Genomic DNA, 12,996 nt, shown 5'->3' on the forward strand with positions numbered 1-12,996 from the left:
TTGAATTTATTTAGTAACAAATACATTCATCTTTATTTCTTCTGTTAGATAAATATTCATTGCATATTTATGCAATGGTTTCTCCTGTTTGCTACTGGCCACGGGAGGAAATAGATAATACATATGAATCAAAAAGAACATTACTAGGTCAAACACCAATTAGAAAAGCAAACATGAGATCTGTTATATAACATAGTGCCTAGCAATGGTACCCCAGATTTTCCCTGGGTACCAATGCCTATGGTAACAAGTGCTGTCTTTTTACAAGAATTCTTCTCCAATCTTCTACTATTTTTATCTTTTACTTCCCAAATCATCCAAGGGTCTGCTCTTTGTTTTGTTTTGTTTTTCTTGCAAATTTCAGCTATTCAATAGCATTATCATGGCAGATCTAGTCCTCATGCTACTGGGCATTGTAAATTTCTCTATGTTCTCTTAGGTGAGAAACCCAAGTTCATTTATGCATACAATATACCTTTCCCAAAGCACAGAATCATCCCTAAATGAGTGATATTGGAAAAGTAAACTAGGATGAAAATAGTATGTTATTTTATTTCTTAACCCCAAAGGAATAACTTCGATATCAGATAGTTTCTCAGAGGGAAAGAAGAAAATTACTCCCCTTTCAGAAATGTAGACACTCTTCTAGGACACTACAATATTACTTAGTAAATTACTTTTTAGTAAAATACTAAACATACACCTTGTGGTCAGAAAGTTTACATACATCTAAAACATTTAGCACCATTTTCCATGAATAAAACAGTGATAAGAATAACAACATTGAGGTATCCGGTTCTGAATTCCATTATACTACATATGTTCTTAATGATAGTTTCATTTCCAAATCCAAGGAACCCATTTAATATGGAGAAATAAAATTCACAATTATTTAAAGGTCATCAATTGTCCAATCATCATCTTTGGCAAACTATGGGTGGCTTGATTGTTTAAAAAAGTTATGGTCGATTCAGCATGCTCAGAACTGAAGACATGATGATTAGTTTCCATTACTATTTCAGGATCCACATAAAATATAATTCAAGTGGTCTAAAAAGATAAAGCTACTGGTAACAGCAGATGATTCTCATACTATCTATTATATCATGGAATAAAGCACTTGGGCTAAAAAAAAAACCTATCTTTATAATCTCACATGAAAGTTGAAGGGATATTGGTGAAACAGAGTTGCTGAAGATGGAAGACGTATATGTTGGTCACACAAGACTTGATGGAAAGCAAAGGCTGTAAAAACTAGCAATTCCTCTACTCTGGATTCTCTATAAATGGTAAATAAAAAAAAAAGCAGCTTAGAAGACTGGAGAAAGTAGATATCTGAAAAGAGGAGAAATAACTGACAAACTGAGTCAATTACACAAATATCTTCAATCTTTTTTAAAATATATTACCAATCACACCAAGTCTTTTCAGAGCCACTTTATCTAAATAGCACAGATAAGTCCAGTTAACAAATGTGTGCTAAAATTGGCCTACCAAAAAAGGGACAAAATCTAAGTTGAAGTACAATTGAAACATAATTAAAATTTCCCAACCTTATCCACTTGTCTGTGTGAATGAACTTAGTCCTGCCTTGTTCTTGAGTAATGAGTTCTAAGAGAGCCACATAATATCAGGTGTCCTACCACAATCATTAGATAAGAAAAAACATTTCATAGTGCTGTCCTTAGATTCTCTGCATCGGAACTACCTGGGACATGATGATGCAGTTTTTCAGACCCCAGCCTAGAACTACCAAAGCATAATCTCTGTAGATGTAGCCTAGGAATCTAGATTTATAATAGAATTCTTATATTCAAACTCTGATGTTTGAGGACCGCTGACCTAGTATCTGGAATGAGTTTTGTACTTTCCATCCTCAAATGCTACCTCTCTACTGCCTCCTTCACTTCAGCTTTATGAATATACTCAAGTAAAAATTTTGGAAAAGTGAAGATTGAGATGCCAAGTTATCTATTAGTGAAGCCGTAATTCTAAAGCAGCCAACAGTCATAGCTCTTTTCCCTCTCTCTCCTATCAACACCTGCCCCTGGACTCAGATGCAGGTGTAGAAGTGCAAGAAACTCACTTCAAATATAATGATATAGATACATGTAAAGTGAAAGAATGAAAAACAATATACCATGAAAACCTAATCAAAAGAAAGCTGGAGTGACTATATTAATATCAACTCAGCACAAACAAATTACCAAGGATAAAGAGGGACATTACATAATGATGGACATATGATGCAATGTACATAAGAATACATAATATTCCTAAATATATATGCATCAAAAATGAGCTTAAAATTCATGGAGCAAAGCTGACAAAAATGAAAGGAGAAATAGGAAAATTCACAATTATCATTGGAGATTTTAACTGTTCTCTCTCAATAGTATGAGGAGACAGAAAAGGAGGAAAGGCAAGGTTGTACAAGAACAACACCATCAACCAACTGGATTTAATAGGTGTTTACAGAACACACAACCAAAAACACCAGAATACACATTCTTTTCACGTGCTTATGGGGTGTTCATCAAGAAAGATCATATACTGGGCCATAAAATAACATATTTTGAAAATTGAAATTATACAAAGTATACTCTTTGTCCATGAAGGAATTAAACTAGCAGTAACAGAAAGAAAATAAGAATATTTCCAAAATTTGGAAATTAAAAAAACACATTTCTAAATATCCATGGGCCCGGTGGTTCCAAGATGGCCAAATAGGAACAGCTCCAGGCTACAGCTCCAAGCGTGAACGACCCAGAAGACAGGTGATTTCTGCATTTCCAACTGAGGTACCAGGTTCATCTCACTGGGGTGTGTCGGACAGTGGGTGCAGGACAGTGGGTGCAGCCCACTAAGCGAGAGCTGAAGCAGGGCAAGGCATCACCTCACCCAGGAAGGGGTATGGGAATTCCCTTTCCTAACCAAGGGAAATTGAGACACACAGCACCTGGAAAATTGGGTCACTCCCACCCTAATACTGCGCTTTACCAAGAGTCTTAGCAAATGGCACACCAGGAGATTATATCCTGTGCCTAGCTCAGAGGGTCCCACGTGCACAGAGCCTCCCTCATTGCTAGCACAGCAGTCTGAGATCTAACTGCAAGGTGGCAGCAAGGCTGGGGGAGGGGTGCCTGCCATTGCTGAGGCTTGAGTAGGTAAACAAAGCCACCAGGAAACTCGAACTGGGTGGAGCCCACCGCAGTTCAAGGAAGCCTGCCTGCCTCTGTAGAATCCACCTCTAGGGACAGGGCATAGCCAAACAAAAGCCAACAGAAACCTCTGCAGATTTAAATGTCCCTGTCTGACAGCTTTGAAGAGAGTAATGGTTCTCTCAGCATGGAGTTTGAGATCTGAGAACGGAAAGACTGCCTCCTCAAGTGGGTCCCTGACCCCCAAGTAGCCTAACTGGGAGGCACCCCCCAGTAGGGGCAGACTGACACCTCACACAGCTGGGTATCCCTCTGAGATGAAGCTTCCAGAGGAACGATCAGGCAGCAACATTTGCTGTCCAGCAATATTCACTCTTCTGCAGCCTCTGCTGCTGAAACCCAGGCAAACGGGGTCTGGAGTGGACCTCCAGCAAACTCCAACAGACCTGCAGCTGAGGGTCCTGACTGTTAGAAGGAAAACTAACAAACAGAAAGGAAATCCACACCAAAACCCCATCTGCACGTCACCATCATCAAAGACCAAAGGTAGATAAAACCACAAATATGGGGGGAAAAAAGAGCAGAAAAGGTGAAAATTCTAAAAATCAGAGTGCCTCTCCCCCTCCAAAGGAACACATCTCCTCGCCAGCAACAGAACAAAGCTGGATGGAGAATGACTTTGACAAGTTGAGAGAAGAAGGCTTCAGACGATTCAACTTCTCCAAGCTAAAGGAGGAAGTTCAAACCCATTGCAAAGAAGCTAAAAACCTTGAAAAAAGATTAAATGAATGGCTAACTAGAATAATCAATGTAGAGAAGTCCTTAAATGACCTGATAGAGCTGAAAACCATGGCACGAGGACTACGTGACAAATGCAGAAGCTTCAGTAACTGATTCGATCAACTGGAAGAAAGGGTATCAGTGATTCAAGATCAAATGAATGAAATGAAGCAAGAAGTTTTGAGAAAAAGAGAGAAAAAGAAACGAACAAAACCTCTAAGAAATACGGGACTATGCAAAAAGACCAAATCTACATCTGATTGGTGTACCTGAAAGTGACGGGGAGAATGGAACCAAGTTGGAAAACACTCTGCAGGATATTATCCAGGAGAACTTCCCCAACCTAGCAAGGCAGGCCAACATTCAAATTCAGGAAATACAGAGAATGCCACAAAGATACTCCTCGAGAAGAGCAACTCCAAGACACATAATTGTCAAATTCACCAAAGTCGAAATGAAGGAAAAAGTGTTAAGGGCAGCCAGAGAGAAAGGTCGGGTTACCCACAAAGGGAAGCCCATCAGACTAACAGTGGATCTCTCGGCAGAAACTCTACAAGCCAGAAGAGAGTGGGGGCCAATATTCAACATTCTTAAAGAAAAGAATTTGCAACCCAGAATTTCATATCCAGCCAAACTAAGTTTCGTAAGTGAAGGAGAAATAAAATCCTTTACAGACAAACAAATGCTGAGAGATTTTGTCACCATCAGGCCTGCCCTACGAGAGCTCCTGAAGGAAGCATTAAACATGGAAAGGAATAACTGGTACCAGCCACTGCAAAACATGCCAAAATGTAAAGACCATCGATGCTAGGAAGAAACTGCATCAACTAACGAGCAAAATAACCAGCTAACATCATAATGACAGGATCAAGTTCACACATAACAATATTAACCTTAAATGTAAATGGGCTAAATGCTCCAATTAAAAGATACAGACTGGCAAATTGGATAAAGAGTCAAGACCCATTAGTGTGCTGTATTTAGGAGACCCATCTCATGTGCAGAGACAAACATAGGCTCAATATAAAGGGATGGAGGAAGATCTAACCAAGCAAATGGAAAACAAAAAAATGCAGGGGTTGCAATCCTAGTCTCTGATAAAACAGACTGTAAACCAACAAAGATCAAAAGAGACAAAGAAGGCCATTACATAATGGTAAAGGGATCAATTCAACAAGAAGAGCTAACTATCCTAAATATATATGCACCCAATACAGGAGCACCCAGATTCATAAAGCAAGTCCTTAGAGACTTACAATGAGACTTAGACTCCCATACAATAATAATGGGAGACTTCAACACCCCACTGTCAACATTAGACAGATCAACAAAACAGAAAGTTAACAAGGATATCCAGGAATTGAACCCAGTTCTGCACCAAGCAGACCTAATAGACATCTATAGAACTCTCTACCCCAAATCAACAGAATATACATTCTTCTCAGTACCACATCACACTTATTCCAAAATTGACCACATAGTTGGAAGTAAAGCACTCCTCAGCAAATGTACAAGAACAGAAATTATAACAAACTGTCTCTCAGACCACAGTGCAATCAAACTAGAACTCAGGATTAAGAAACTCACTCAAAACCTCTCAACTACATGGAAACTGAACAACCTGCTCCTGAATGACTACTGGGTACATAATGAAATGAAGGCAGAAATAAAGATGTTCTACAAAAAACTCTTCAAAAAAAAAAAAAAAAAATCAATGAATCCAGGAGTTGGTTTTTTGAAAAGATCAACAAAATCGATAGACCACTAGCAAAACTAATAAAGAAGAGAAGAGAGAAGAATCAAATAGACACAATAAAAAATGATAAAGGGGGTATCACCACCAATCCCACAGAAATACAAATTACCATCAGAGAATACTTTAACACCTCTATGCAAATAAACTAGAAAACCTAGAAGAAATAGATGAATTCCTGGACACATACACTCTCCCAAGACTAAACCAGGAAGAAGTTGAATCCCTGAATAGACCAATAACAGGTTCAGAAATAGAATTGGCAATAATTAATAGCCTACCAACCAAAAAAATCCCCAGGACCAGATGGACTCACAGCCGAACTCTACCAGAGGTACAAGGAGGAGCTGGTTCCATTCGTTCTAAAACTATTCCAATCAATAGAAAAGGAAGGAATCCTCCGTAACTCATTTTATGAGGCCAGCATCATCCTGATACCAAAGCCTGGCAGAGACACAACAAAATAAGAGAATTTTAGACCAATATCCCTGATGAACATCGATGCAAAAATCCTCAATAAAATACTGGCAAACCGAATCCAGTAGCACATCAAAAAGCTTATCCACCATGATCAAGTTGACTTCATCCCTGGGATGCAAGGCTGGTTCGACATACACAAATCAATAAATGTAATCCAGCATACAAACAGAACCAAAGACAAAAACCACATGATTATCTCAACAGATGCAGAAAAGGCCTTTGACAAAATTCAACAGCCCTTCATGCTAAAAACTCTCAATACATTTGGTATTGATAGAATGTATCTCAAAATAATAAGAGCTATTTATGACAAACCCACAGCCAATATCACACTGAATGGGCAAAAACTGGAAGCATTCCCTGTGAAAACTGGCACAAGACAGGCATGCCCTCTCTCACCACTCCTATTCAACATAGCGTTGGAAGTTCTGGCCAGGGAAATCAAGCAGGAGAAAGAAATAAAGGATATTCAATTAGGAAAAGAGGAAGTCAAACTGTCCCGTTTTGCAGATGATATGATTGTATATTTAGAAAACCCCATTGTCTCAGCCCCAAATCTCCTTAAGCTGATAAGCAACTTCAGCAAAGTCTCAGGATACAAAATCAATGTGCAAAAATCACAAGCATTCGTATACACCAATAAGAGAAACAGAGAGCCAAATCATGAGTGGACTCACATTCACAATTGCTTCAAAGAGAATAAAATACCTAGGAATCCAACTTACAAGGGATGTGAAGGACCTCTTCATGGAGAACTACAAAACACTGCTCAGTGAAATAAAAGAGGACACAAACAAATGGAAGATCATTCCATGTTCATGGATAGGAAGAGTCAATATCATGAAAATGGCCATACTGCCCAAGGTAATTTATAGATGCCATCCCCATTAAGCTACCAATGACTTTCTTCACAGAACTGGAAAAAACTACTTTAAAGTTCATATGGAACACAAAAAGACCCTGCATTGCCAAGACAATCCTAAGCCAAAAGAACAAAGCTGGAGGCATTACACTACCTGACTTCAAACTATACTACAAGGCTATAGTAACCCAAACAGCATGGTACTGGTACCAAAACAGAGATATAGACCAATGGAACAGAACAGAAGCCTCAGAATACCATACATCTACAACCATCTGATCTTTGACAAACCTGAGAAAAACAAGACATGCGGAAAGGATTCCCTATTTAATAAATGCTGCTGGGAAAATTGGCTAGCCATATGTAGAAAGCTAAAACGGAATCCCTTCTTTACACCTTATACAAAAATTAATTCAAGATAGATTAGAGACTTAAATGTTAGACCTAAAACCATAAAAACCCTAGAACAAAACCTAGGCAAAACCCATTCAGGACATAGGCATGGGCAAGGACTTCATGTCTAAAACACCAAAAGCAATGGCAACAAAATTGACAAATGGGATCTAATTAAACTAAAGAGCTTCTGCACAGCAAAAGAAACTACAGTCAGAGTGAACAGGCAACCTAAAGAATGGGAGAAAATTTTTGCAATCTACTCATCTGACAAAGGGCTAATATCCAGAACCTACAAAGAACTCAAACAAATTTACAAGAAAAACAACAACGTCATAAAAAAGTGGGCAAAGGATATTAACAGACACTTTACAAAAGAAGACACTTATGCAGCCAACAGACACATGAAAAAATGCTTATCATCACTCACCATCAGAGAAATGCAAATCAAAACCACAATGAGATAACATCTCACACCAGTTGGAATGGTGATCATTAAAAAGTCAGGAAACAACAGGTTCTGGAAAGGATGTGGAGAAATAGGAACACTTTTCACTGTTGGTGGGACTGTAAACTAGTTCAACCATTGTGGAAGACGGTGTGGCAATTCCTCAAGGATCTAGAACTAGAAATACCATTTGACCCAGCCATCCCATTACTGGGTATATACCCAAACGATTATAAATCATGCTGCTATAAAGACACATGCACACCTATGCTTACTGCGGCACTATTCATAATAGCAAAGGCTTGGAACCAACCCAAATGTCCATCAATGATAGACTGGATCAAGAAAATGTGGCACATGTATACCATGGAATATTATGCAGCCATAAAAAAGGATGAGTTCATGTCCTTTGTAGGGACATGGATGTAGCTGGAAACCATCATTCTTAGCAAACTATTGCAAGGACAGAAAACCAAACACTGCATGTTCTCACTCATAGGTGGGAACTGAACAATGAGAACACTTGGACACAGGAAGGGGAACATCACACACCAGGCCTGTCGTGGGATGGGGGGAGAGGGGAGGGATAGCATTAGGAGATATACCTAATGTAAATGACGAGTTAATGGGTGCAGCACAACAAGATGGCACATGTATACATATGTAACAAATCTGCATGTTGTGCACACGTACCCTAGAACTTAAAGTACAATTAAAAATATATATCCATGGGCCAAAGAGAAAGTCACAAGACAAATTAGAACATACTTTGAACCAAACTAAAATAAAAATACAACGTATCATGATTTGTGGGATGCAGTTGAAACAGTGTTGAGAAAAAATTATAACATTAAATGCTTATATTAGAATAGAAAAAAGGTCTCAAATCAAAAATATAAGCTTTCTTTTTAAGAAACAAGAAAAAAGAGTCAAATAAATATATAGAAATTAAAAAGTTAAAAGTAGAAATCACTACGTTGAAAATAGAAAAACAAGAGAGAAAAATGAGTGAAAAAGAAGCTAGTTCTTTGAAAAGATTAGTAAAATTGATAAAACTCTAGCAAGACTGGCAGAGAGAAACACAAATTTCTAAAATCAAATGAAAGGAGGGATATCATTACAGACTCAGCAGATGCAAAAATGTATAAAAAGGAAAATAACAATCCTTTTTATATAAATTCAACAATTTAAATAAAATGATAATTCCTTGAAAACCACAAACTATTGAAACTCACCAAAGATGAAATAAATAATCCAAATTGTACTAAAATTATAAAAGAAACGAAATTTCTACTTAAACCTTTTCTGAATAAAAATCTGCAGGATCAAATGGCGTAATTGAAAATGTCTACCAAACATTTAAAGAAAAAGATAACATCAAATCTATATAATTTCTCCCAGAAAATAGAAGGGGAAACATTCCCCAAAATCATTTGATGAAGCCACAATTACCCTGATAACAAAAGCAGATAGAGACAATCCTAAAAACAAAACAAAACAAAACAATAGACCAATAGTGCTTATGAACACAAATGTAAAAGTCCTCAACAAAATATTGGCAAATTGAATGCAGAATTATATAAAAAGACATATGCCACTACCAAATGGGGCTGATTTTCCTGGGAATATAGGTCTGCTTCAGTATTTGAAAAATAATCTATATAACCCACCCTATTGACAGTCTAAAGAAGAAAAGTAATAGTCATATTAATTGATGAAAAAACTGTTTGATAAAATGCATGTCTATTCATAGTAAGAAAAAATTAAGTAACCTAGAAATAGAAGAGAATGTTCTCAACCTGATAAAAGGTACCTATACCAAACCCCACGGCAAACATTATGCTTAATAGTGAAAAGCTGAATGCTCCCCTTCTAAGACAAGGACAAGGCACCCATACCATTGCTATTTAACTTTGTACTGAGTCCTAGTCACTGCAATGAGACAAAGAAAAGGAGCAAAAGACATAAAACTGTTCTATTTGCAGATGACATTATTGTCTATGTAAAAAATCCCAAGGAATTTACCAAAATCTTCCTATAACTGACAGGTGAGTTTAGTAAGGTTACACAATATAAAGACAATCTACAAAACTCAATGGCATTTGTACAAGTTAGCAATGTATAATTAAAAAGTAAAAGAAAAAAAAAGCTGACCCCAAAATAAAATACTTAGGTATAAATCTAACAAAGCATGTATGATATATACATATGAATGATACATACATATGATACATACATATATGATATATATGACACCTATATGACATATGTGATACACATATATGATACACACATGACACATATGATACATGATACATACATGACATATATGATACATATATGATACATACATGATATATGATACAGATACGATACACGATACACACATGATATATGACACACATAGATACATGTATGATACATATATGATAAATACATATATGACACATACATATGATACATGTATATGATACGTACATATATACGATACATGTATATGATACGTACATATATATGATACATGTATATGGTACGTACATATATATGATACATGTATATGATACGTACATATATACAGAAAACTACAAAATGAACAAAGAAATCAGATGATCTAAATAAATATACTATGTTCATGAATTAGAAGACTCTACATAATGAAGATATCAATCATCTCCAATTAGAATCAAAATATCACTAGAATTTTTTGTAGATATAGATATGTTGATTCTAAAATTTACATAGAAAGGCAAAAGAAATAGAAAGCTAAAACAATTTTGAAAAAATAATAAAGTTGAAAAAATAATAAAGTTAAAAAAAACTGCTCAATTCTAAACCTTACTATAAAGCTATAGTAATTGAGGTAGTAGTGTAGTATTGGCAAAGAAATAGACAAACAGATCAATGGTGAAAACAGATTTCATGCAGAAGCATGACGCTGGATTCATACATCACACCATATACAAAAATGAATTAAAGATTTTCATATAAAATCAAAAACAATAAAACTACTAGAAGAAAACATAGGCAAAAACCTCCACAACATTAGTGTGGGTAATGATTTTTTTTAATATGATCCCAAAAGCACAGGCAACTAAAGCAAAAATAGACAAATGGGATTGCATCAAACTAAAAAGTTTCTGCAGAGCAAAGGAAGCAACAAAGTCAAGTAATAACCCACAGAATGGGAGAAAATATTTGCAAACCACACATCTGATAAGAGGTTAATATCAAAAGTACATAAGGAACTCAAACAATGTAATGCCAAAAACATTAACCTAGTTAAAAAATGGGCGAAAGATTTGAACAGACATTTCTGAAAAGATGACTTACAAATTTCCAATAGGCACATGAAAATATGCTCAGCATCACTAATCATTAGGAAAATGCAAATTAAAGCCACAATGAGGTAACACCATACACCTGTTAGAATGGGTTTATTAAAAAAGATGACACTTAAGTTGGCCAGGATGGGAAGAAAGAGGAACTCTTGCACATTGTTGGTGGGAATGTAAATGAGTACAGGTGATTTCTTTTCCAAAATGCCTGGGACCAGATATGTTTTGAATTTTGAATTTTTTGGGATTTTGGAATATTTGCAGAATATATACCAATTGAGCATCCATAATTAAAAGGTCCAAAATTCAAAATACTCCAACAAACATTTCCTTTGAGCATCATGTTGGTATGCAAAAAGTTTTCTAGTTTGGAGAATTTAGGGTTTTGGATTTTTGGATTAGGGATCCTCAACCTGTACAGTCATTATGGGAAATGGTATGGCGGTTCCTCAAAAAACTAAAAATAGAACTACCATATGTTCCAGCAATCCCACTTCTGGGTGTATATCTCCCCAAAATTAAATCAATTGTCAAAGAGATGTCTGCACTCCCATGTTCACTGAAGCATTATTCACAATAGCCAAGATACAAAAACAACCTAAGTGTCCATCAATAGACAAATGGGTAAAAGAGCATGGTACTGCTATAAAAATAGGCATGTAGACCAATGGAACAGCATACAGAACCCAGAAATAAACTCAAATACTTACAGCCAAACGATCTTCGATAAAGCAAAAAAAAACATAAAGTGGGGAAAGGACACTCTTTGTAAAAAGTGGTGCTGGGATAATTGGTTAGCCACATGTAGAAGAATGAAACTGGATCCTCATCTCTCACTTTATACAAAAATCAACTCAAGTTGGATTAAGGACTTAAATCTGAGACCTAAAACTAAAAATCCTAGAACATAATATTGGAAAAACCCTTCTAGATATCATCTTAGGCGAGGATTTCATGGCCAAGAACCGAAAAGCAAATACAATAAAAACACAGATAAATAGCTGGGACTTAATTAAGAGCTTTTGCATGCCAAAAGGAACAGTCAGAAGAGTAAACAGACAACCCACAGAGGGGGAGAAAATCTTCATAATCTATTCTATTTTTAGTTTTTTTGAGGAACCTCTATACCATTTCCCATAATACATCTGACAAAGGACTAATATTCAGAATCTACACAAACTCAGACAAATCAGCAAGAACAAAACAAACATAAAACCAACATATGAAAAATGCTCAATATCACTAATGATCAGGGAAACAACCCCATTAAAAAATCCCATAAAAAAAGTGGGCTAAGGACATGAATAGACAATTCTCAAAAGAAGGTATACAAATGGCCAACCAACATATGAAAAAATGCTCAACATCACTAATGATCAGGGAAATGCAAATCAAAACCACAATGCAATACCACCTTGCTCCTGCAAGAATGGCCATAATCAAAAAATCAAAAAACAGTAGATGTTGGCATGGATGCAGTGATCAGGGAACACTTCTACACTACTAGTGGGAATGTAAACTAGTACAGCCACTATGGAAAACAGTGTGGAGATCCTTAAAGAACTAAAAGTAGAACTACTATTTGATCCAGCAATCCCACTACTGGGTATCTACCCAGAGGAAAAGAAGTCATTACACGAAAAAGATACTTGCAAACACATGTTTATGGCAGCACAGTTCGCAACTGCAAAATCGTGGAACCAGCCCAAATGCCTGTCAATCAACGAGTGGGTAAAGAGACTGAGATCTATATTTATGAGATACTGTGATATATAATATATATA

At 36.4% G+C, this 12,996-nt stretch overlaps 1 protein-coding gene across 2 annotated transcripts in view; it reads right to left on the bottom strand.

Moving 5' to 3' along the window:
- The window catches only part of PTPRR (protein tyrosine phosphatase receptor type R), a 278,487-nt gene that overhangs the window by 247,395 nt on the left and 18,096 nt on the right, over positions 1-12,996 (bottom strand). The window lies entirely within an intron of this gene.

This window comes from Macaca fascicularis, chromosome 11, assembly GCF_037993035.2.
Source record: "Macaca fascicularis isolate 582-1 chromosome 11, T2T-MFA8v1.1".
Classification (NCBI taxonomy): domain Eukaryota; kingdom Metazoa; phylum Chordata; class Mammalia; order Primates; family Cercopithecidae; genus Macaca; species Macaca fascicularis.